We start from the raw sequence: 22,568 nt of genomic DNA on the forward strand, positions 1-22,568 counted from the left end.
CCCATGTTGCCCCAGATTCCGAAAAAAATGTTGTTTAGGGCCTCAAAACGGTTCCGGAAGTTCAAGACCCGAAAAACTGCTAAAAATAGTAAACTGTGCTACAATTTAGGAAACTGAAAAAGCTGAAAGAGACAGTTGTGGGGGTCCAAATGGGATAGGTGGGTGGCCACCAACATCCACCTGGATCATTTCTCCCCCCTTAGGAAGCAATGGTCCCCATTGCGTTGAGTTCCTCCCTGAGATGAGGAAGCTTCTGCTGAGCTGGGTCTCTGGTGAGCTATTCTACAATCTCTGCTGTGACCAGAAATGGTGGAAGCATGGTCGGCGATGGTCCACATTGAACACTCAGTGCAAGCGAAGGAATGGAGGAATGCTATACTTCAAAGCATTATTTCCCGTAGCTTTGGTACTGGTGTAAGGACCATGTCGGAGTGGTCGGAGCTTCTGATGGGCTCTTGTAAGGCGTTCTTTCTGCAGATGTAACCAAACTTTGTTGCCCACCTGAAACTTATGTGGTACCCCTGTGGGTGAGGAAAAGTTGTTCCTATGTTTTGCCATGACTGTATCCCTTTGTTGCTGCTGCTGCATGGAGGAACCCTTCGCGGGGGCCATGGAGGTAGCAACGATCTTTCCCATATAGATGAATTTCCTGGTTTGGGAGATGAGCTTGCTGCCTTTCTTAGTAGTGATCAAAGATGTGGCGGTAGGTGGGGCTACCTCCGGTATCCTGTATAATGAATTATTCAAAGAAATAATGACAGCACGAGGCCTGGACTCATACACAGCATGTCGCCTCCACAAGTATGGTTGGCCTAATAATACATCACAAACATCCAGAGGTTTAACATCACACAATACCTCGTCTATGAAGGGTTTGATGCTGTAGGGAAGGCGGCACTGCTGGCGAACTTTTAGATCTCATCCTTCGTGAAGCCACCCGATACTGTACGGCTGTGGATGCAGTGTAGTCGGTAGGCCCAACCGCTTCATGACCTCTGCTGAAATGAGGCTCTTTTGGCTGCCACTGTTGACAATGAATTGTAGTGGCGAACCCTTCACCCACATCTGTGAGTGGAAAAGACGCTCCCCTTCCTCTGGATTTTCGGGCTCATTTTTCTGAATCTTGGTAGTGGCAACAGTGGCACTGAGATCCGCATCAATGATCTGCTTCCCGTTGCCATTCCCCTTGTCGGGTTCTGGCTCAGGGTCAGAACATGCATGTGATTCGGAAGCCTTCAACTCAGCCACCAACGACTGCTTGGTGCGACACTCACTTGTGTTATGAGTGGGACTCTTATGGAACTCACACCACTTTCCTGTGTCCTTCTTTGGCTTCGTAGTGTTGTTATTTTCTTGCGGCTTCAACGGGTTGTCTTCAGTCACCCCGCCTTGGCTTTGTCCTTTAGGCTTCGGATTTGTAGATCTAAAGTCTCGCTTCTTCTGTTTGAACTTTTGCTTGATTTTGACAGCGTATCGGTACACCGTGCCGAGCGAGGAGATGTTCAAGAACACCATCTCTTCTTGGATGTATTTGTGCAGGCAGCCACGGTATTTGAGTACCAGATGCAGCACAAAATATTTGATACCCAACTGTGTGCGAAGGGTATGAAAAATGTTTGTGAACTCCGGCACATCTTGGTCTCGTCCCTGTCGCAGTGTGGTCCATTTGATGTATTTGTCCTCATAGCTTCCGACAGGGTAGTACTGCTCCTTGATGGCATCCCAGAAGTCATTCCAAGTGGGTGTGGCTGAAAATAGTGAGCCTGTACTTTCATCCTTCTGCTCGCAGTAGGTTTCCCACGAATACTTGACGTGGGGGGCTGCTTTGAGAAGGGCGAAAACAATCTTTTCTCGACTTGAAAATTCGTGAACAGAAAAATACCCATCTAGCAGATTTAACCATTTATCTATGGCACCTGTAAATATTTGACCCTTGAAGATGGGGATTTCAAAATTAACTTGTACCTTAAACGGTGTGGCGTTTCCAGAGTCGCTGTTGGAAGCCGATGCGTCGCCTCTGGGTAGCCGCTGAAGGATCTTCGCAAAGCTATCCATCATCGCGTTCCTTTTCCGCTCGAGCGCTTCTTCGAGCAAGATTTTAATAGGATCTCCTTCCCCCTCATATTTCTTCTCATCTGCCATGGGAGGTCATCAGGATTTGCGAGGCTGGTCTTGCAAAGGTTCGACCAGTTCAAGCCCTAACTCCTTATATCCCGACCTCGTTGGGGACATGCAAAGAAAAACAGAGAAAAAGCAGACCACTCTGATACCACTGATCTGGACTTAAACAGGAACGCAACAAATTACAGAGATAACCATATACACAAAGATGCAGTGGAAATAATAATTCATTTCATTAATGGAAAATACTGAAATGTGCTTACAAACAGAAATGGAAATAAATCAGCTAGGGCGATGGTAGCTTATCTCTGAGAAGAGATGTGGTGGCTACATGCCTCTGAACTATTCCTAATTGTGTTACAATGAGGCTTGAAGGCCTATTTATTATTGAGAAACAATGTAAAACCTTTAACATTCTGAAATCTAACCCTAGAAGATGAAACGCCAAATTGTGGGCCCCGTTTGGGTAAATTGGTATATCAATTTCCCGGGGTCGTAACTTTGGCATACGATCTCCGTTTGACGCGTACGATAGCTCGTTAGAAAGATCTATCCGAGTACTACCACTTTGGGAGGCAACATCGGTCCATGGATCCATTTTGCCCCAGATTCCCAAAAAAGCATCGTTTACGGCCTCAAAACGGCTCCGGAGGTTCAGGACTCGAAAAACTGCTAAAAATAGTAAACTGTGCTACAATTTAGGAAACCGAAAAAGTTGAAAGAGATAGTTGTGGGGGTCCAAATGGGATAGGTGGGTGGCCACCAACATCCACCTTGATCATCATGCTATTGTTATCTAAATTAATGTCAAGCTCTAGAATCAATATTCAAATACGTTATTATCTATGCTAGGATGTTATTTCTAAGATTTGTTAATCGATTACTCTAAATGATGTTTATAGAATTAGTGCTAATTGAATTGAATTTTTTATAATTGTTGAAGAATGATCTTAACTCTTTGCAATGAATATATTATGTTAATATATTTTTCAACTTTATCGATTGTTTTTGGATTTTTATGCTGTAACTAAACAAAGCTAATTATGAAAACATGAAATTTCATAAAGAAAATCCTATTTATCAATTTGGAAAATATGCTTGAGTTCAAATGCTAAGAAAGATTGTCACTCTTATTTAATACAACTTCATTCAATGCAAGAGTAAAGTAGAAACAAGATTACTAAGATATGAAATAACTAAACTATGAATGAAAGGAAATGACTGAGTTATACTAGATATAAATCAAATGAAATGACTGAGTTATACTAGGTATGAAGCAAGCGATATTATTGAGTTATGCTAGGTATAAAGAAAATGAGATTATTGATACAGAAATCAATCAAGAGAACTGTTGAGCCTCAACCTTGCACTCATTTACCTGTCCTCCCAACAGCTTTTCCCTATTCACTTCTCTCTTCTAACATCATTTCCTCCATCAACTTGTTCAATTCATTGCATTATATGTATTTTAACATGATTTGATTGACTGTGCTAATGATTGATTGTTTGTTTAGAATTTTGGTACATGTTCAGCAATTCCGCAGCTGTTTTGCAATTCCATAGCTACTCAGCAATTCCGCAGCTGTTCAGAGATTCCGCAGCCTTTTTGTTGTTTGCTATACTCCACGTGTCTTCTCCAGGAACGAGCCACATGGGCATGTTGGTATGGATGTCTACATGGATCGTATGCTATTGGTTGGGCCAAATCAGTCACGTATGCCCCTGGTCAACGCAGGAGTACCCACGGTCAAACAGTTAAGTTCCAGACGGTGGCACGGCTCTGCGTGAGAAACTGAGACACGAAACCACAACTGGCACTTCCTCCACGCCACGAAGACAGCAAGGGATAGGATCTAACCATAGATTTACTCCCCATGATGACCGTTTCCTCCAAATGTGCACGGAGCTGCCTGCGTGTTGCTGCGTAGTTAATTAGTTAGGCCTGTAGTTGCTTAGTTTACGCAGAGGACAGTTTGTCCCTGTGCCTATAAATAAAGCGTTCTCCAATGCTTAAAGATTAGCTCTTGTTATTGTAATTTCCGTAATCATTTTAGTTGTGAAACTCTGTTTTAAAAGACTATTGTTACAACACTTTTTCACTGTATTTTGACATGTTGAATTAATAGAAGAAGACTGTTTCTGCTCATCTCTTTGTAGCTGATCTTTAGCTGGTTGAGTGGATGGAGGGCCCCCATCTATCACAACATATGTACAGTAGCATTTAATTTTATTTTCCTGCCTTTCTTTGTTTTCATTTTCACATGTACAATAATGTATAGTTTGATTTCTGCAATTTTTCATTTCTTTGAACATGTATAATAATGTACAGTTTGATTTCATGCCTTTACATTTCCAGCACTTTTCAGAACTGATCAGTTTGTTTATGCAGGTGTGTTAGAGCCCGGGATAGCGTGTTTTTATTTCACTGATGGTATTTGAAGTTGTCTTGTCTTAGCTGCTGATTTTGACTTTGCTTACGCAGTTTCATTGCTAGTTTACTTTATAAAGTTTTTGACAAGTTGCTTACTAACTTTTTGATGGTCTTCTTATCACAATTACCTAACTTTTATTGGACCAGAATATCATTGGGTGGCAGCTTGGTTTGATTAGCTTTTTGACTCATATTACTGATTTCTTCTTAACTATTTTTCACATGAACAATTACAGCTAGAAGCAGAGTGTTAAGAAAGAATGAAGTGTTATGATTTGTCATTTAGGTTTTGCAGTTAAAGTAGTGCTTTTCACTTTCCATTGAGTTAACATAGATGCTATTTTTTGTTCTTATCAGCAGCATAGATAGTGGACTAGTGCCATTAGTCATTTTGTTTAATGCTTTGCTTTCATTCGAAGTTTCAATTCCATTGCAAGTCGCTTTTCAAGCTTTCTCTTTAAAAAGTTCTAGAAGCATTTAGTAATCACCATACACACATAAACACTCATCTGTTTATAAATCCATCACTCCATCTTAGGAAGTTAAATCAACCACAAACATCATCTAAAAACGACAAAAAGAACTAGGAAAGGTTACTTAAGTACATACTGTACATATCACTTCATCAGCTTACGAGCCCTGGGTTGACAATTAATGATAGCAATTTAGACAACACTAAATTGACCAAACATTTTGGCGCCGTTGCCGGGGAAGTGAAATTAGGTAGCCAATTCTAAAAAAAAAATTAAGAAAATTTCAAGAAAGGGAAATTGATAACCTCTCAAAGTATGCTCTCCTCTTGCACCTAGAGTGATCTGGAGGATCAGAAAAGAGAAAGTTATTAGTTTAATAGTTTCTTAAGTATGCTCTCTTCTTGCACCTAGAGTGACCTGGAAGATCAGAAAAATAATTATTAACCTGACTTGAAGAAAAATAAAAAAAATGACATGCATAGAGCTAGAGATTCTAGGGGAAGGTTTTTAGCTAAGCCAAGAGTTCGATTTTTACAAGCCCATCTACTCCAAGGGATAGACAAGAGACACCTCCCTTATCTCCAACTGATACTCCTAGCCCTAGGGTTCCCGGAATTCAAGAAGCAGGAGTTGAATCTCCCATACCTTCCATCGAGTCTGAAAGAGATCCTTTCCTTCTTTCTCCAGAGAGGCAAATTATAATTGAAGAAGTAGAAACACCTGAAGAAGAAGGAGGGAATCCTTCTCATACACCCTTAGTAGAAGAACCAGAAGACTCTGAAGTCTCTGGGCAAACTACCATGGCAGAGGAAGAAGCACCTAGATTTGGTAGAGGTAGAGGTAGAGGAGGAGGAGGAAACAATGGAGGAGGTAGAGGCAATATTGGAGGAAATAGGGATGGGGATAACTCATTTGGATTCCCTATAGTTGATGAGGATTCCCGAGCCACCATGAAGAACATCTCACCATCTGTCCTCCCAAACTTTCATGGATCAAGGAATGAGGACCCTGAAACATTCTTATTTGAGTTTGAAGTCGTATGTAGAACTTATGACTATTTGGATGACACTCAAAAACTCAAATTGTTCCCTTCCACATTGAAAGGACAAGCTTTGAAATGGTTCATGGGGTTAGTCACTCAATCCATTAGGTCTTGGAATGATATGAAACAAACATTTTTGGATAGGTACCTGGACTATTGTATGCCCACCAACCACAAGGGTGAGGTTTTTAAAATGGTACAAAGAGAGGATGAGAATTTGGAGGAATTGATTGAAAGATTTCAGTATAATTTGAAAAGAGCAAAAATGAGTAACTTGGATGAAGAGACCTTGAAAGCCCTATTACTAAAAGCCATTAGAGATGAATGGATAGATCTTTTGAATATGATGGGGAAGGGAGATATATCTCAGCTTCCACTTTCTGATATAGCAGAATTATGTGTCCATCTCTCAAGGGGCAAATCAAAAACTCAAAAAGGGCCTAGGGATCCTTCACTCCTCAGAGCAAATAAATCTGCAACCGGATCAGTAAGTAGAGCTGAAATCGACAATATGCTTGATGAATTCAAAACTTATATCTTAGGGAGTCTTAGTGAACAATTAGACACCCTTAAGATCCACAATAAACAGAAAGCAGAAGCCGAGGCCTTGACCATCTTTTGTCCGAAATGTAGGAAGAAACATGCTTTAAGGGAATGTCCCTCGGAAGCACAAGTTGTGGAAACATGTGTAATTTGCTCAGAAAACCATGAGACCAAGGTTTGTCCTTCAATCCCTGGACTCAAAGCAGTCTTTCAAGAAGATCCAAATACACTTGAATCTCTCTGTTTTGTTGCAAGGAGACCGTGGCAGGGGCAACAAAATCAAGGGTTTAACAACTCTATGAATTTTCAACCCCAACCAAATTGGAATCCTTGGCAACAACCTTGGCCTCAACCTCAAAATCCTTTTCAAGCATGGATGCAAAGCATGCAAAATCCTTATGGGAGATTTGCTCAATTCTATCAATATCCTCCATCTTTTCAGAATCAGCAAGCTCCACAACTCCCAAATCAAAGTCAACAACTATCATTACCATTCCCTCAACAACAACAACCTTCTCCACAAAATCAAAACTCTCAACTCTTGCTCCAATCCCAACAAAAGCCAAATCAACTTCCATCTCAGCCATTGCCAAACCCCAATAATAGGAACCCTCAAAATGCTTACATGATGGAAGGTCAACCATTCCCTACCTATATGATTGTTCCTCTCAATGAAGTACAACTCAGATCAGGTAAAATCTTAGATCAACCTTCTATAAATGTTCAACAACCAAGCATTTCTGAGGAAGAATCTCTTAGAGCTAATAAGGGTTCTGAAGCATCCCTTCAACACCCAAACATTCAAACAGAAAAAGAAAAAGAAAAAGAATCAACCCCCACAACTCCCATAGTTGAGCAACCTACATCTGTGGCCACACCTCCTTTTCCTGAAAGGTTACAAATCGACAAAGGAGTGGAAAAGCAAATTTGGTTGCCTGACTATAATTTTCTAGATGAATTGAAGAATGTCTGTATCAAGATTCCCTTGTTACAAGCCATTAAAGAGATTCCCATTCTAGCAAAAACAATAAAGGAGTTGAGCCTTAAGAGACCAGGAAGGAAACCAAGAGATACTAGAAAGATCCACCTGGTAGGAAAAATTGCAGACATTATGATGGAAAAGATTACCATGCAGAAATATGTAGACCCCGGTAGTCCAATTGTCAAAACACATATCAATGGGGTAGAAATACCAAATACTTTGATTGATTTAGGGGCTGTTATCAACATTATGAGTAGACAGACCATGGACCAGTTAAAACTTCCTAACCTTCTCTTTACACCTACTTTACTACAGCTTGCAGATAGATCGATCATTAAACCTGATGGTGTATTGGAAGACATTCCAGTCTCCCTAGACTCTTGGGAATATCCAGTTGATTTTATGATTTTAACTCCCAAGAAAAATCTAGGAGGACATCCTCTTATTTTAGGAAGACCTTGGCTGGCCACAGCTGATGCTTTCATAAGTTGTAGGTCTGGGGACATGTATATTTCTGATGGCAATTCAACAAAGAAGTTCAATTTGTATCCTCCAGCGAAAGCAATTACAGAAATAGGAGAGAATGAGTGGGTTGATGATGAAGACACTATACAACCTGTCTTTACCATTTCTGAGATTAGTGAAGATAGTCAAATTCTGAATACATTAGAAAATTTCGAACCATCTTCAGAATATGACTCTACACAATTTCAATTGGATTCTGACATAGAGTGTCTATCATCTAGACAAATGTCTCTTTTCTCTATGGAAGAATTTGGTAGTTCTGCCATTGAAATCTTTCCAGGAAAAACATTAAACATTAACAAAAACTTGGAAAAATTCCAACAGGAAGAGCTAACCAAAGTCTTGCAAAGACATTCTACTGCTTTTGCATGGGAGTATACCGACATGAAAGGTATTGACCCTAAGACTTGCATTCATCATATCTACATTGAGGAAAACAGTAGACCAATCAGACAACCTCAAAGAAGGATGAATCAAATCTTAGGGAGATAGTGAAAGAAGAGCTCCAGAAGTTACTCAATGTAAACTTCATTTACCCTATTTCAGATAGCCAATGGGTTTCTCCCTTGGTCATAGTACCTAAAAAGAACGGTAAATGGAGGGTTTGCATTGATTACAGAGAATTAAACAAAGCAACCTTGAAGGATCACTTTCCTTTGCCCTTTATTGATCAAGTATTAGATACTTTAGCAGGTAAAAAGTTTTTCTCATTTTTGGATAGTTTTAGTGGTTACAATCAAATTCAGGTAGCACCTGAAGATCAAGACAAAACCACATTTACTTGTCCTTGGGGAACTTTTGCTTACCGAGTACTTCCTTTTGGATTATGCAATGCACCCGCTACATTTCAAAGGGCTGTGCTAGGAATTTTTTCAGATCTAATTCATGATTGTGTAGAGGTCTACATCGATGATTTCACAGTATATGGTAATACATTTGAAGAAGCATTAGAAAATTTGGAAAAAGTTCTAATTAGATGTAAAGAAACAAATCTTTCATTAAGTCATGAAAAGTGTTTTATGATGTTTACTGAAGGAATTGTTTTAGGACATCATATTTCAGGAGATGGAATTAAAGTTGATAGATCCAAAGTAGAAGTCATCTCCAAGTTACCTGTTCCAAATTGCCAAAGAGATGTTAGAAGTTTTCTTGGGTTTACTGGATATTACAGAAGATTTATTGAAAACTTCACTAAGATAGCATCTCCTCTTTTCAAATTACTTACCAAAGACTGTGAGTTCAAATGGGATCCTGAATGTCAGTCTGCCTTTGAAACTTTAAAGACTAGAATATCTGAAGCACCCATTTTGAGAGGGCCAAATTGGAAACTCCCTTTTCACATTTCTACTGATGCTTCAGATACAGCTCTAGGAGCTGTTTTGGGACAAAAAGATTTGGTCCCTTATGCCATTTATTACACCAGTAAAAATTTGACTCCCATCGAGTTAAATTACACTGTGACTGAAAAAGAATTCTTAGTCGTTGTTCATGCAATCAACAAGTTTAGACACTACATAACCGGCTATGAAACTTTTGTCCATACTGATCACTCCGCAATTAGATATCTCATGAACAAACCTATTACTAATGGCAGAGTTACAAGATGGCTTTTACTCTTACAAGAATTCAACATTACTGTGTTAGATAGACCAGGAAAACAAAACACAGTAGCTGATTTCTTGTCTAGAATCCAAAACACTAACGAAGATTCTCCTGTAGAGGATAAGTTTCCAGATGAATACTTGTTTGCAGTAACTACCAAGACTCCTTGGTATGCAGATATTGCTAATTATCTAGTTACAGGGAAGCTACCTCCACACTTATTTCCTAATGAGAAAAGGAAAATCATTCAGGAGAGTTCACATTATTCTTGGATTTCTAATGAATTGTTCAAAACAGGGCCAGATTGTATGATCAGGAGATGTGTTCGGGAAGATGAAATGCCTGACATCCTTAAGGCATGTCATGATGAACCATGCGGCGGACACTTTGCTGACAAGAGGACAGCCTATAAAATCCTTTCTTTAGGATATTATTGGCCTTCTCTCTTTAAAGATGCAAAGCAGTATGTTAGAAGGTGTGACAGCTGCCAAAGAGTTGGGAGACCAACTCCTTCAAATGAAATGCCACTACAGCCACAGGTATGCATCGAACCCTTTGAGAAATGGGCTCTAGATTTCGTTGGACCTATTAATCCACCATCTAGGCAAAAGAAGTACATATTGGTTTGCACTGATTATGTTACTAAGTGGGTAGAAGCCAAGGCATTGCCTTCTGCCACTGAAAATTCAGTTGTTCAATTTCTTTTTGAGGATATTTTTACTCATTTTGGTGTCCCAAGAGAAATTGTGACAGATCAAGGAAGCCAATTTACATCTAAATTGATGGAGAAGCTGATGGAGGAATACAAGATCAAGCATAGAACATCTACTCCATACCATCCGCAATCAAATGGTCAAGTGGAATCTACAAATAAAGTCCTTGAAGGAATTATCACCAAGACTATTCATCTTCATAGAAGAGATTGGGCGGAAAGGCTTCCTGAAGCCTTATGGGCCTATAGAACTACATGGAGGAACACAACAGGACATTCTCCCTATGAACTTGTTTATGGGAAAGAAGTCCTGCTCCCTATTGAGTTCCAAATCAAGACCTTCAAGATGGTAGTTCAATTGGGGATGAGCCTATCAGAAGCTCAAAAACACAGAATGGACCAGCTAAATGAGCTAGATGAAATGAGACAAGATGCAATTCTAAGGACCGATCTAGTTCAGTACCAAAGAACTAAATGGCATGATCGACATATCAAAGAAAGAAAGTTTCAGAAGGGAGATTGGGCACTATTGTTTGATTCCAAGTTTAAGGACTTCAAAGGAAAATTTCAAACTCATTGGCTTGGGCCATATGAGATTGATGAAGTCTTTAAAAATGGAGCAGTTCGAGTGAAGACCATTAATGAGCTTCAGACTCCTCTCATTGTGAATGGCCATAGATTGAAAGTCTACCATAAGCCACTCTCAAGAGAGGAATTTGTTAAGTTGTTCCAAGAAGATTCTGCAATGAGGCTAGTGGAGAAGAATTTTTCTCCTCCATCAGCCTGATCTTTGTTTCTTTCAGTTAAAAAAAAAAAAAAAAAAAAAAAAAAAAAAAAAAAACTCTTGTATAAGCCTGAAAACCAATCTTGGATTGGCAGTCTTATGCAGAAAATATGAAGTGAAAATCAGGGTCACCTGACGCTTTATATTTTCTCTTTTTTTCTGTCCATCTCATCCATCTCATCCATCTCATCCATCTCATCATTTTCTTTCAGTCCATTCATTCCATCTCATTTTCACCAATAAAGTCCCTCTCAGGACTATTCCATTCAGTCAAGTTGTTTTAATCCTCTTTGTGCAGGCAGAAAAGTGTTGCTGCAATTTCCACAGCTAGGAGCCAATTCCGCAACTGATATCAAGATTCCGCAGCTAATACACTCTGTTCCTGCAATGAAAACAAACTCTGTTTCAAAAAGAAAAATCTGCAGTCAAAAGCACCAGCATCATTAAAGGAGCAAGGACACATGGCATATACAAAGGCAACAATAAATCAAAGGTTAGGGATCAAAATGCAATTATACGAAGGTATGTTCTAAATTTCTAACTAACAGTTATATCATTTATGTATGGCTTTCGGATTATGGTAGGAGGCACATAATGTAATGATTGACAAGATCCCCGTCCACTCCTCATAATCCTCATCCATTACGCTGCGTAATCCACCTCACCGCCTTCCTAACGGTCCCCTAATCGCTGTGATTTGAACTTAATACGGCCTGCTCTCTCTCATCAATTATTCGTACCAGAGTGACGTGTACTGTTGTACCACGGCTCTCTAATTGATCATTCCGTAGCCAAGTGTACGCAGCCACCCGATGTTCAGGGATTCGGCCGTTGTATCCTCTACCCATAACTCCGCTTCTCCCATGCATAACCTCATCTTCGCATTGTTATCTACGCCCTCACCGTTTTCACTTCTGGTTTCATTCACCACGCTGTTTCACCGTGAACATACTCTGTTCTATTCCTCACCTCTCCGCTCAAAACCCTGACCACCAGTTTCGTAATTGCATCACGGCCATTCTGCTGTAGCCGTAAAACCACTGCTGACCATTCTGCTGTAGCCGTAATACCCACTGCTGAGCACTGTTTTTCCCGTATAAGCTCTCTCTCCCGTATTCGAACAACGCTGTCAGAGCAGCAAGAGAGCTGGTAACCGAAATGGGCAAGTTATTAAGAGCAGAGCCGGAAGGTTCTAAGTTTTTAGACGGTTACCCACAAACGAAGAATGCCCTGCAGAAGGCCAAGTGGTTAAAATTTATTCAGAAGTTCAAAGGATATCACAAGGAAGTCACCAAGGCCTTTGCTCGGTCGTTTGATGGAAAAACAAATACTGTGGAGATTGGAGACCTACAATTCACTGTCACTGAGAGAAGCTTGGCTCAAGCAACTGCTTTGCCTCGTACTGGGGAACGTTGGTTCAAAAATCGAACTGTTGAAGGCCAGGAGTGGAAGAACATGTTGAAAAATCCAGGTATGGATACCACTATCTTCACCAAAGGAATACCTGTAAGTGTCATTAAAAAGGAATGGACTGCCTTACTTTTGCTAGTTCAGAAATTTTTAACATGTGAAGGCAGATTTGGTATAATGTATGTTTATCATACAAAGATAATGATGCATTTTATGGGTGAACATACCATCAATATTCCTTATTTCTTGCTGTCTAGTCTGAAAAAAATGAGTGCCACTGTTCAGAAAAATGTGGGAAACATTGAGCCCCACCTATATCACCATGGAATCATTAAAATCTTGATTGAGGAGCAGTTAAAAATCAGAAAGGATACATGGGAGAAATTCCTTGTTAGAAACCATTTTCAAGAGGCAGCAGAAGCCTCTAGTAGCTCTCCTAGGGTGCCAAAAAGAAGTAGAAGAAAAGGGAAAGAAATAGTCACCCAAGAAGAGACTGCTGCCCAAGACACTGCTGTAGAAGTTGAAGAAACTTCCCAAGAAATTGTTACAAAAATTTTTCAAGAAATTGCCCAAGAAACTGTTCAAGAAACTATTCAAAAGGAAAAGCAAAAGGGAAGCAGAACAAAAAGACAAAAGGAGGATAAAGGAAAAGCTATTTTGCAAGAGTCATACCCTTCACCTGAACCTTCAAGTGAAGAAGATACCCAAACATTATCTCATAGGCTTAATCAGCTTCATGAAACTGCCAGCTCCAAAAAGAAACAAAAGCAAAAACAGCAAGAACCAAAAAGTACGAGCCTACAAATAAGGAGTAGTAGACTTATACAGAAGAAGAGTGTGATTAAAGAGAAATAGTCCCATTTCATTGATTTGGGCACACCTGAGAAGACTCCAATTCGGCTAGCTATTGAGCTAAGTCCTCCAAGAGAGGAGAGTCCTGTCCAGCAAGAGAGAGAAAGCAGTTTTCAAGGATTTGAATTTAGGCCAAGACAAACACCTGACATTGACCCTGTCCAGCAGGAGGCATATGATTATTTGGAAACATTAGAGCAATCTGTTGCTGGCCCTAGTACTGTCTTGCCCCTTGAACAACAGGTTCAATCTTTGAAGCAAGAAGTATTTGAGCTAGAGGTCCTAAACCGTCACATCAAACAGGAAAATGAAGCACTGAAAGAACAGAGAAACGTGGACAAGATGATCCATGATAACACAATGCTTCATTTGGGTCTTTGGCAAAGAAAGAACAGGAAATTGAAGAGGAAATGCAGGAAATTGAGCAGAGCCTTGGTCAACTTGAAATTTAGATGGTTGGTTAAGAAACCAAGAACAAATGTGGCAACAGGAAGGAAAAGGAGAAGGTTGAATGTCTTGGCAGAGGCATCCGAACATGTGAACTGAAAGATTATGATAAAATTTTGGTTGCATGAGGACATGCAACACCCTCGCAGTGGGGGTATGTTGAGCCTCAACCTTGCACTCATTTACCTGTCCTCCCAACAGCTTTTCCCTATTCACTTCCCTCTTCTGACATCATTTCCTCCATCAACTTGTTCAATTCATTGCATTATATGTCTTTTAACATGATTTGATTGACTGTGCTAATGATTGATTGTTTGTTTAGAATTTTGGTACATGTTCAGCAATTCCACAGCTGTTCTGCAATTCCGCAGCTACTCAGCAATTCCGCAGCTGTTCAGAGATTCCGCAGCCTTTTTGTTGTTTGCTATACTCCACGTGTCTTCTCCAGGAACGAGCCACATGGGCATGTTGGTATGGATGTCTACATGGATCGTATGCTATTGGTTGGGCCAAATCCGTCACGTATGCCCCCGATCAACACAGGAGTACCCACGGTCAAACAGTTAAGTTCCAGACGGTGGCACGGCTCTGCGTGAGCAACTGAGACACGGAACCACAGCTGGCACTTCCTCCACGCCACGAAGACAGCAGTAGGTTTCCCACCAATCCTTGACGTGGGGGGCTGCTTTGAGAAGGGCGAAAACAATCTTTTCTCGACTTGAAAATTCGTGAACAGAAAAATACCCATCTAGCAGATTTAACCATTTATCTATGGCACCTGTACATATTTGACCCTCGAAGATGGGGATTTCAAAATTAACTTGTACCTTAAACGGTGTGGCGTTTCCAGAGTCGCTGTTGGAAGCCGATGCGTCGCCTCTGGGTAGCCACTGAAGGATCTGCGCAAAGCTATCCATAATCGCGTTCCTTTTCCGCTCGAGCGCTTCTTCGAGCAAGATTTTAATAGGATCTCCTGCCCCCTCGTCTTTCTTCTCATCTGCCATGGGAGGTCGTCGGGATTTGCGAGGCTGGTCTTGCAAAGGTTTGACCAGTTCAAGCCCTAACTCCTTATATCCCGACCTCGTTGGGGACATGCAAAGAAAAACAGAGAAAAAGCAGACTGCTATGATACCACGGATCTGGACTTAAACAGGAACGCAACAAATTACAGAGATAACCATATACACAAAGATGCAGTGGAAATAATAATTCATTTCATTAATGGAAAATATTGAAATGTGCTTACAAACAGAAATGGAAATAAATCAGCTAGGGCGATGGTAGCTTATCTCTGAGAAGAGATGTGGTGGCTACATGCCTCTGAACTATTCCTAATTGTGTTACAATGAGGCTCGAAGGCCTATTTATTATTGAGAAACAATGTAAAACCCTTAACATTCTGAAATCTAACCCTAGAAGATGAAACGCCAAATTGTGGGCCCCATTTGGGTAAATTGGTATATCAATTTCCCGGGGTCGTAACTTTGGCATACGATCTTTGTTTGACGCGTACGATAGCTCGTTAGAAATATCTATCCGAGTACTACCACTTTGGGAGGCAACATCGGTCCATGGATCCATTTTTCCCCAGATTCCCAAAAAAGCGTCGTTTAGGGCCTCAAAACGGCTCCAGAGGTTCAGGACCCGAAAAACTGCTAAAAATAGTAAACTGTGCTACAATTTAGGAAACCGAAAAAGTTGAAAGAGATAGTTGTGGGGGTCCAAATGGGATAGGTGGGTGGCCACCAACATCCACCTGGATCATCATGCTATTGTTATCTAAATTAATGTCAAGCTCTAGAATCAATATTCAAATACGTTATTATCTATGCTAGGATGTTATTTCTAAGATTTGTTAATCGATTACTCTAAATGATGTTTATAGAATTAGTTCTAATTGAATTGAATTTTTTATAATTGTTGAAGAATGATCTTAAATCTTTGCAATGAATATATTATGTTAATATATTTTTCAACTTTATCGATTGTTTTTGGATTTTTATGCTGTAACTAAACAAAGCTAATTATGAAAACATGAAATTTCATAAAGAAAATCCTATTTATCAATTTGGAAAATATGCTTGAGTTCAAATGCTAAGAAAGATTGTCACTCTTATTTAATACAACTTCATTCAATGCAAGAGTAAAGAAGAAACAAGATTACTAAGATATGAAATAACTAAACTATGAATGAAAGGAAATGACTGAGTTATACTAGATATAAATCAAATGAAATGACTGTGTTATACTAGGTATGAAGCAAGCGATATTATTGAGTTATGCTAGGTATAAAGAAAATGAAATAATTGATATAGAAATCAATCAAGAGAACTGTTGAGCCTCAACCTTGCACTCATTTACCTGTCCTCCCAACAGCTTTTCCCTATTCACTTCTCTCTTCTGACATCATTTCCTCCATCAACTTGTTCAATTCATTGCATTATATGTATTTTAACATGATTTGATTGACTGTGCTAATGATTGATTGTTTGTTTAGAATTTTGGTACATGTTCAGCAATTCCGCAGCTGTTCTGCAATTCCGCAGCTACTCAGCAATTCCGCAGCTGTTCAGAGATTCCGCAGCCTTTTTGTTGTTTGTTATACTCCACGTGTCTTCTCCAGGAATGAGCCACATGGGCATGTTGGTATGGATTTCTACATGGATCGTATGCTATTGGTTGGGCCAAATCAGTCACGTATGCCCCTGGTCAACGCAGGAGTACCCACGGTCAAACAGTTAAGTTCCAGACGGTGGCACAGCTCTACGTGAGCAACTGAGACATGAAACCACAGCTGGCACTTCCTCCACGCCACGAAGACAGCAAGGGACAGGATCTAACCATAGATTTACTCCCCATGATGACCGTTTCCTCCAAATGTGCACGGAGCTGCCTGCGTGTTGCTGCGTAGTTAATTAGTTAGGCCTGTAGTTGCTTAGTTTAAGCAGAGGACAGTTTGTCCCTGTGCCTATAAATAAAGCGTTCTCCAACGCTTAAATATTAGCTCTTGTTATTGTAATTGCCGTAATCATTTTAGTTGTGAAACTCTGTTTTAAAAGACTACTGTTACAACACTTTTTCACTGTATTTTGACATGTTGAATTAATAGAAGAAGACTGTTTCTACTCATCTCTGCGTAGCTGATCTTTAGCTGGTTGAGTGGATGGAGGGCCCCCATCTATCACAACCTATGTACAATAGCATTTAATTTTATTTTCCTGCCTTTCTTTGTTTTCATTTTCACATGTACAATAATGTATAGTTTGATTTCTGCAATTTTTCATTTCTTTGAACATGTATAATAATGTACAGTTTGCTTTCATGCCTTTACATTTCCAGCACTTTTCAGAACTGATCAGTTTGTTTATGCAGGTGTGTTAGAGCCCGGGATAGCGTGTTTTTATTTCACTGATGGTATTTGAAGTTGTCTTGTCTTAGCTGCTGATTTTGACTTTGCTTACGCAGTTTCATTGCTAGTTTACTTTATAAAGTTTTTGACAAGTTGCTTACTAACTTTTTGATGGTCTTCTTATCACAATTACCTAACTTTTATTGGACCAGAATATCATTGAGTGGCAGCTTGGTTTGATTAGCTTTTTGACTCATATTACTGATTTCTTCTTAACTGTTTTTCACATGAACAATTACAGCTAGAAGCAGAGTGTTAAGAAAGAATGAAGTGTTATGATTTGTCATTTAAGTTTTGCAGTTAAAGTAGTGCTTTTCACTTTCCATTGAGTTAACATAGATGCTATTTTTTGTTCTTATCAGCAGCATAGATAGTGGACTAGTGCCATTAGTCATTTTGTTTAATGCTTTGCTTTCATTCGAAGTTCCAATTCCATTGCAAGTCGCTTTTCAAGCTTTCTCTTTAAAAAGTTCTAGAAGCATTTAGTAATCACCATACACACATACACACTCATCTGTTTATAAATCCATCACTCCATCTTAGGAAGTTAAATCAACCACAAACATCATCTAAAAACGACAAAAAGAACTAGGAAAGGTTACTTAAGTACATACTGTACATATCACTTCATCAGCTTACGAACCCCGGGTTGACAATTAATGATAGCAATTTAGACAACACTAAATTGACCAAACAAGAACCTAGTCACAAACTCCATTGAATTGCATCCTAAAAATATAAAAATAGAGCATCCATAAATTAAATCTATGAAATAAAAAAAATAAAAAAATCTAATTGCAATGAATCAAAGACCTGATCTGCATGTAGGGGCCCTCCACAAGGTAGTTAGTAGCTTTAATCAACAACATGTAAAATGTATGAACCAAGATCTTTGCATTAATCAGAAAAAGTTTCTACAAGATGCTTCAAAATTACATACGGTGACACACCCTTAACATAGAGATTCAATTTTTCTTATAGAGTTTTTAATTAACAACATGTGAAATTTAAGGCTATAGGTCTTCACTACAATCCTTATCAAAACCAAATCATATCTCTAATTCGTCGATTTTCTATTGAAAAGGAAAATCAATAATATCTCTTGAAAATCGGACTTTGTTCGAGCACTTTATCTTGTGGTTGATTGTCATGGTAGACCATGTTGTAGTGTGAATATGTTGATGGATTATCTCTAGTAAATAGGAAGAAATCCATTAGAGGATTATTCCCTATCTACCCATATACTACTTTGCTAAGCTGGCACACTTGAATCCTATCAACAATGGAAGTAGCTACGGATCTATGGATTACCTGCAGAATTAGGTCAATTTTGTAGCTGCATTTAAACTTTAATAAAAAAAAATAAGCCATATTGACAAAATATGAAAAAGAGGACATATGATGTTTACCTTAACAAAACCTTATGTTTATTGCATTTATTTGGATGATAGCGATAGGAAAAAGGAAGTGAACATGGACAAAAAAGGTGTCAAGATAAAGAAGTTCTCAGGCTCTATAATTGATAAACTACTAAAAAAGGATGTTCTATATAACTGGACCAAGGAATGTGACAAGTATTTTCAATTACTTAAGATAATGCTAGTTGAAGAACTCATGTTGAAATTTCTAGATTGGTCGAAGACGTTTCACGTGGATGTTGATGCATCAAATATGGTATTAGAAGTTCTACTAGTGAAAATTGATAGTGAGTTCATAGACCATCCAAATTCCTATGCCAGTCGAAACTTGGATAAAGACAAAAGAAATTATTTGACGACGAAACTGTAAGCACCCGCCATGAATTTTTCTTTACAAAAATTATGCCACTATCTTTTATCTAATCCATTTATATTTTTCATAGGTCATCAAGATTTAAGATATCTCATCAATAAATTTGTGCATCAGAGCAAAATCTATTGATAGTTATTATTATTCTAGGAATTTGAAATCGAAGTGATAGTCCAAGTAGGGAAAAAGAATGTTGTACCTGACCACTTATATTGACTCTAAATAGGAGAAGAATCTGCAGAATTTGATAACGACTGACTAGATGCACACATATTTAAAGTTGAATAAACTCCTGCAGAATTTGTAGATATTTGTTAATGTTTTTCATATGGGAAGAGATCCTGATGGGATATTCAAAAATAAATAAAATAGTAACAATAAAACCGAACCCCATTCACACTAATCAATAGATAACTATAGAATATGGGAATGGAAAAAATATTTTGAATATATGTTTTAGAGTATGAAAGGTAGGATATTATAGATGAAGCTCATAAAGGAGGTGTTGGTGGACATTATCAAGGAGATATTATAGGGAAAATACTACAAGTTGGATTATGACATTCAACCTTGTTCCAAGATTGTTGATGACAAGTCCATAAATGTGATTTGGAGTATCAAGCAAGTGCATGTCGAAGTAGAATAGATGAGGCAGTATCCTTTCGACCTCTGAAGCTTCAACCCGTATGACCCACATTACATTGTGAAGGATCACTATGCGAGAGTTCAGTTCAACTGGATCCATGGGGCATGTCATTGGGTCAAGGAGGACTCATGGAGGTACTGCTATAATTCCTCCAGACCCAATGAATAGGTTCACTTCGCTTTAGAGTGGTTAGAAAATTAGCATGAAGTAGCATCACAGAGAGCACCAACAGTATCAATAGTAGTAGAAAGAGCAGAGGCAACAGAGCCAAGCATACCTGTCACGATTCACTTGTCGCACTGCTACCTCTTTGCCTGAATAGCCAAGCTGCTTGTTCTACAAGTGAATATGCTCAAAACTTGCAGCTTTGCTCCTCCTCTGTGCAGTCGACAATCTTTGAGCAGTGCCCGTACAAGTAGTTTATTCATCTGAACATTTTACATTAGGTGAACACGGTGAACTATCGCAATGAGATAGAATAGGCACTTAAACAGTTGGATGCAAACATGGAGTAGTGGGAGATGGAGCAGGATGCCGACCTCATGCCTCATCACAAAGAGGTCGACTCACCTGCTTCATTACATCCTGATGATGGAAAGTCTCAAATGACCAAGGGGGCACTGAGATCCTTGGTGGTTATCCAGAAGCAGAGATGCACAACATCTCCTTTGACGAATCTCATCATAGATTTGTACAATCTCAGAGAGTATCAAATCCGAAGGACCAAACATCCCCTGCACAATTTGAAGAGCAAGTGATTGTTACTGATGTGCACAAGCATCCAGATTCTTTGGCTAACACAACTAGTGTGTATGTCGAAGCCACTAGCTCAAGTGTTCATTTCCTCATAACTGAGAATGAGCGAATGGTGAAGGAACTACAAGTGGCTAAGAAGGGAGGAGACTCGGTGACAATGTCTACTCGAGCTAAACTTAAGAAGGCAATACTAGATGAAGTATTGTCCTTGGACATAGTGATGCGAGCATTGTACTCCAAGTTTGGTACCATGCATCAAGCAGTGATTCATCTCCACGAATGGCAGCAGTGATGTGCGAGAAGAGCACGCATCTTGAAGAACATACATACTATTGTTGATAACATGAAAGCATGGATGATGAAGTACAAGGGAGCCCCACTTCACTTGCCAAAGATGATGAAGGCCAATGCGGTCAAGATGCAACCACGTATACGGAACTATGAAGAACTACCACAACTCATCACTATCATACAAGCTTTCCGTGCACGAGTATTCAAGAGCATGGATGTTATAGTTCACACTCAAATGATCCCATCACTTGGGACTCTCACCTAGGTAAAGAAAAAGAAGTAGGTCGAACAGGAGCTTGAATTGTACTTTGACGAGTTGATGTGCACTGCCACCAGCCCAGACTTTCCTATTAGTGTAGACATCATGCGCAAGTACGTTTTTGGTCTAGCCACCCTGAAGAAAATGATGTGAATGCTTATAGACGAGTTGAATAGAGGAGCCTGGGCAATGTACCCAGATGCTATGGAGGCAAGGTTCAGGTTTAAGATGAATGTCACAACAGAACACATGGACACTATCAAGGATTACCAATCTTGGCATCAACATGTCACTATTGATTAGCATGAGGATGTCGAGCAGTTGGACTTCTATGGTTTTCCAAGTCCTAGTGATGTCTAGTTTGGCTTGTCCAAGCCATTGTTCACATGGGTACATGTGCATTGTAATGTTGAGTCATGCCAAGTGTAAGTCAAGTGTCAAGAGTGGATGTAACAGACATAGAGTAGGTGAAGAGTCATGAGTGTAGTTGAATGGTCACAAAGGGGAATGTCAAGGGTCACCCAACCCTTTTCTATAAATAGTCCCTCATAACTCATTGTATAGGATTTTGGTCAACCAAGCTTCTACTAAGACTATCTTGAAGAAGGCTTGGACAATATTGCAGCATGCCTTGCTTCTCCACTGCACAAAGCTAGTACATCTCTTTGGAGGAGTAGGTGGATATGGCTGTAACATTCCATTATTAGGGCTAGTAGGTTTACATGGGTATATTGTATGATTGTGACTTACACTTCTTTATATAATAAGAGCCAACACATTTTCATGCATATGTTGTTATTGTAGTTGGACTACTCTGGTTGCCTTAACGATATGTTGTTTAACATACGTACTCGTGCATGAACTAATTTGTATGCAATTATATGAATCTTGTTGTTAATGTCTTGCATATGTTGTTAATGTTGTCAGCATCCATGTCAACTTCTCTGCCAGAAATCAGACATACCTTTCACTTGAACCTTATTATAACAATCGTCGCACTCATATTGGACTGATCCATGAGTGTTTTACGTGTTATCTTACCTTGTATGATGTGACTACCACATCCAAGTGGACTGCTCTGCTGGAAGCTGTGCATGTCCTTTGTGTTGTGTGTTCCTAAACGAGTTGGGACTTATCCCTTTCAACCTGGAACTCACCTTCACCTCCTCCCACCTTTGAAGTGTTGGAACCTCTCATACACCTTCCTTGACTCACTGCATCAGTCACACCCTTGTTGCTGACATAGTTATCCTGCTTGCCTTTGTACGACATCGCAGTCAAGGCATTACCTTATGACCCACTACTAGGACTCCTACACCAAACGGTCTGAGGTCTAATTGGGACTTCTTACCGAGGAGATCCCCTTGACATGTTGGCATCTAGTGGAGGACTTGAAGAATGTCTGAGGAATTATTGAGAAAGAGCTGAATTTTGATGTATTCGAGAAACTCTTTAGAGAGAATTATCTATCTGGGCATTACTATTATGATAAGGC

Source organism: Pinus tabuliformis, chromosome J (genome assembly GCF_031772625.1).
Source record: "Pinus tabuliformis cultivar Carrire ecotype Pingquan chromosome J, CPIR1, whole genome shotgun sequence".
NCBI classification, from domain to species: domain Eukaryota; kingdom Viridiplantae; phylum Streptophyta; class Pinopsida; order Pinales; family Pinaceae; genus Pinus; species Pinus tabuliformis.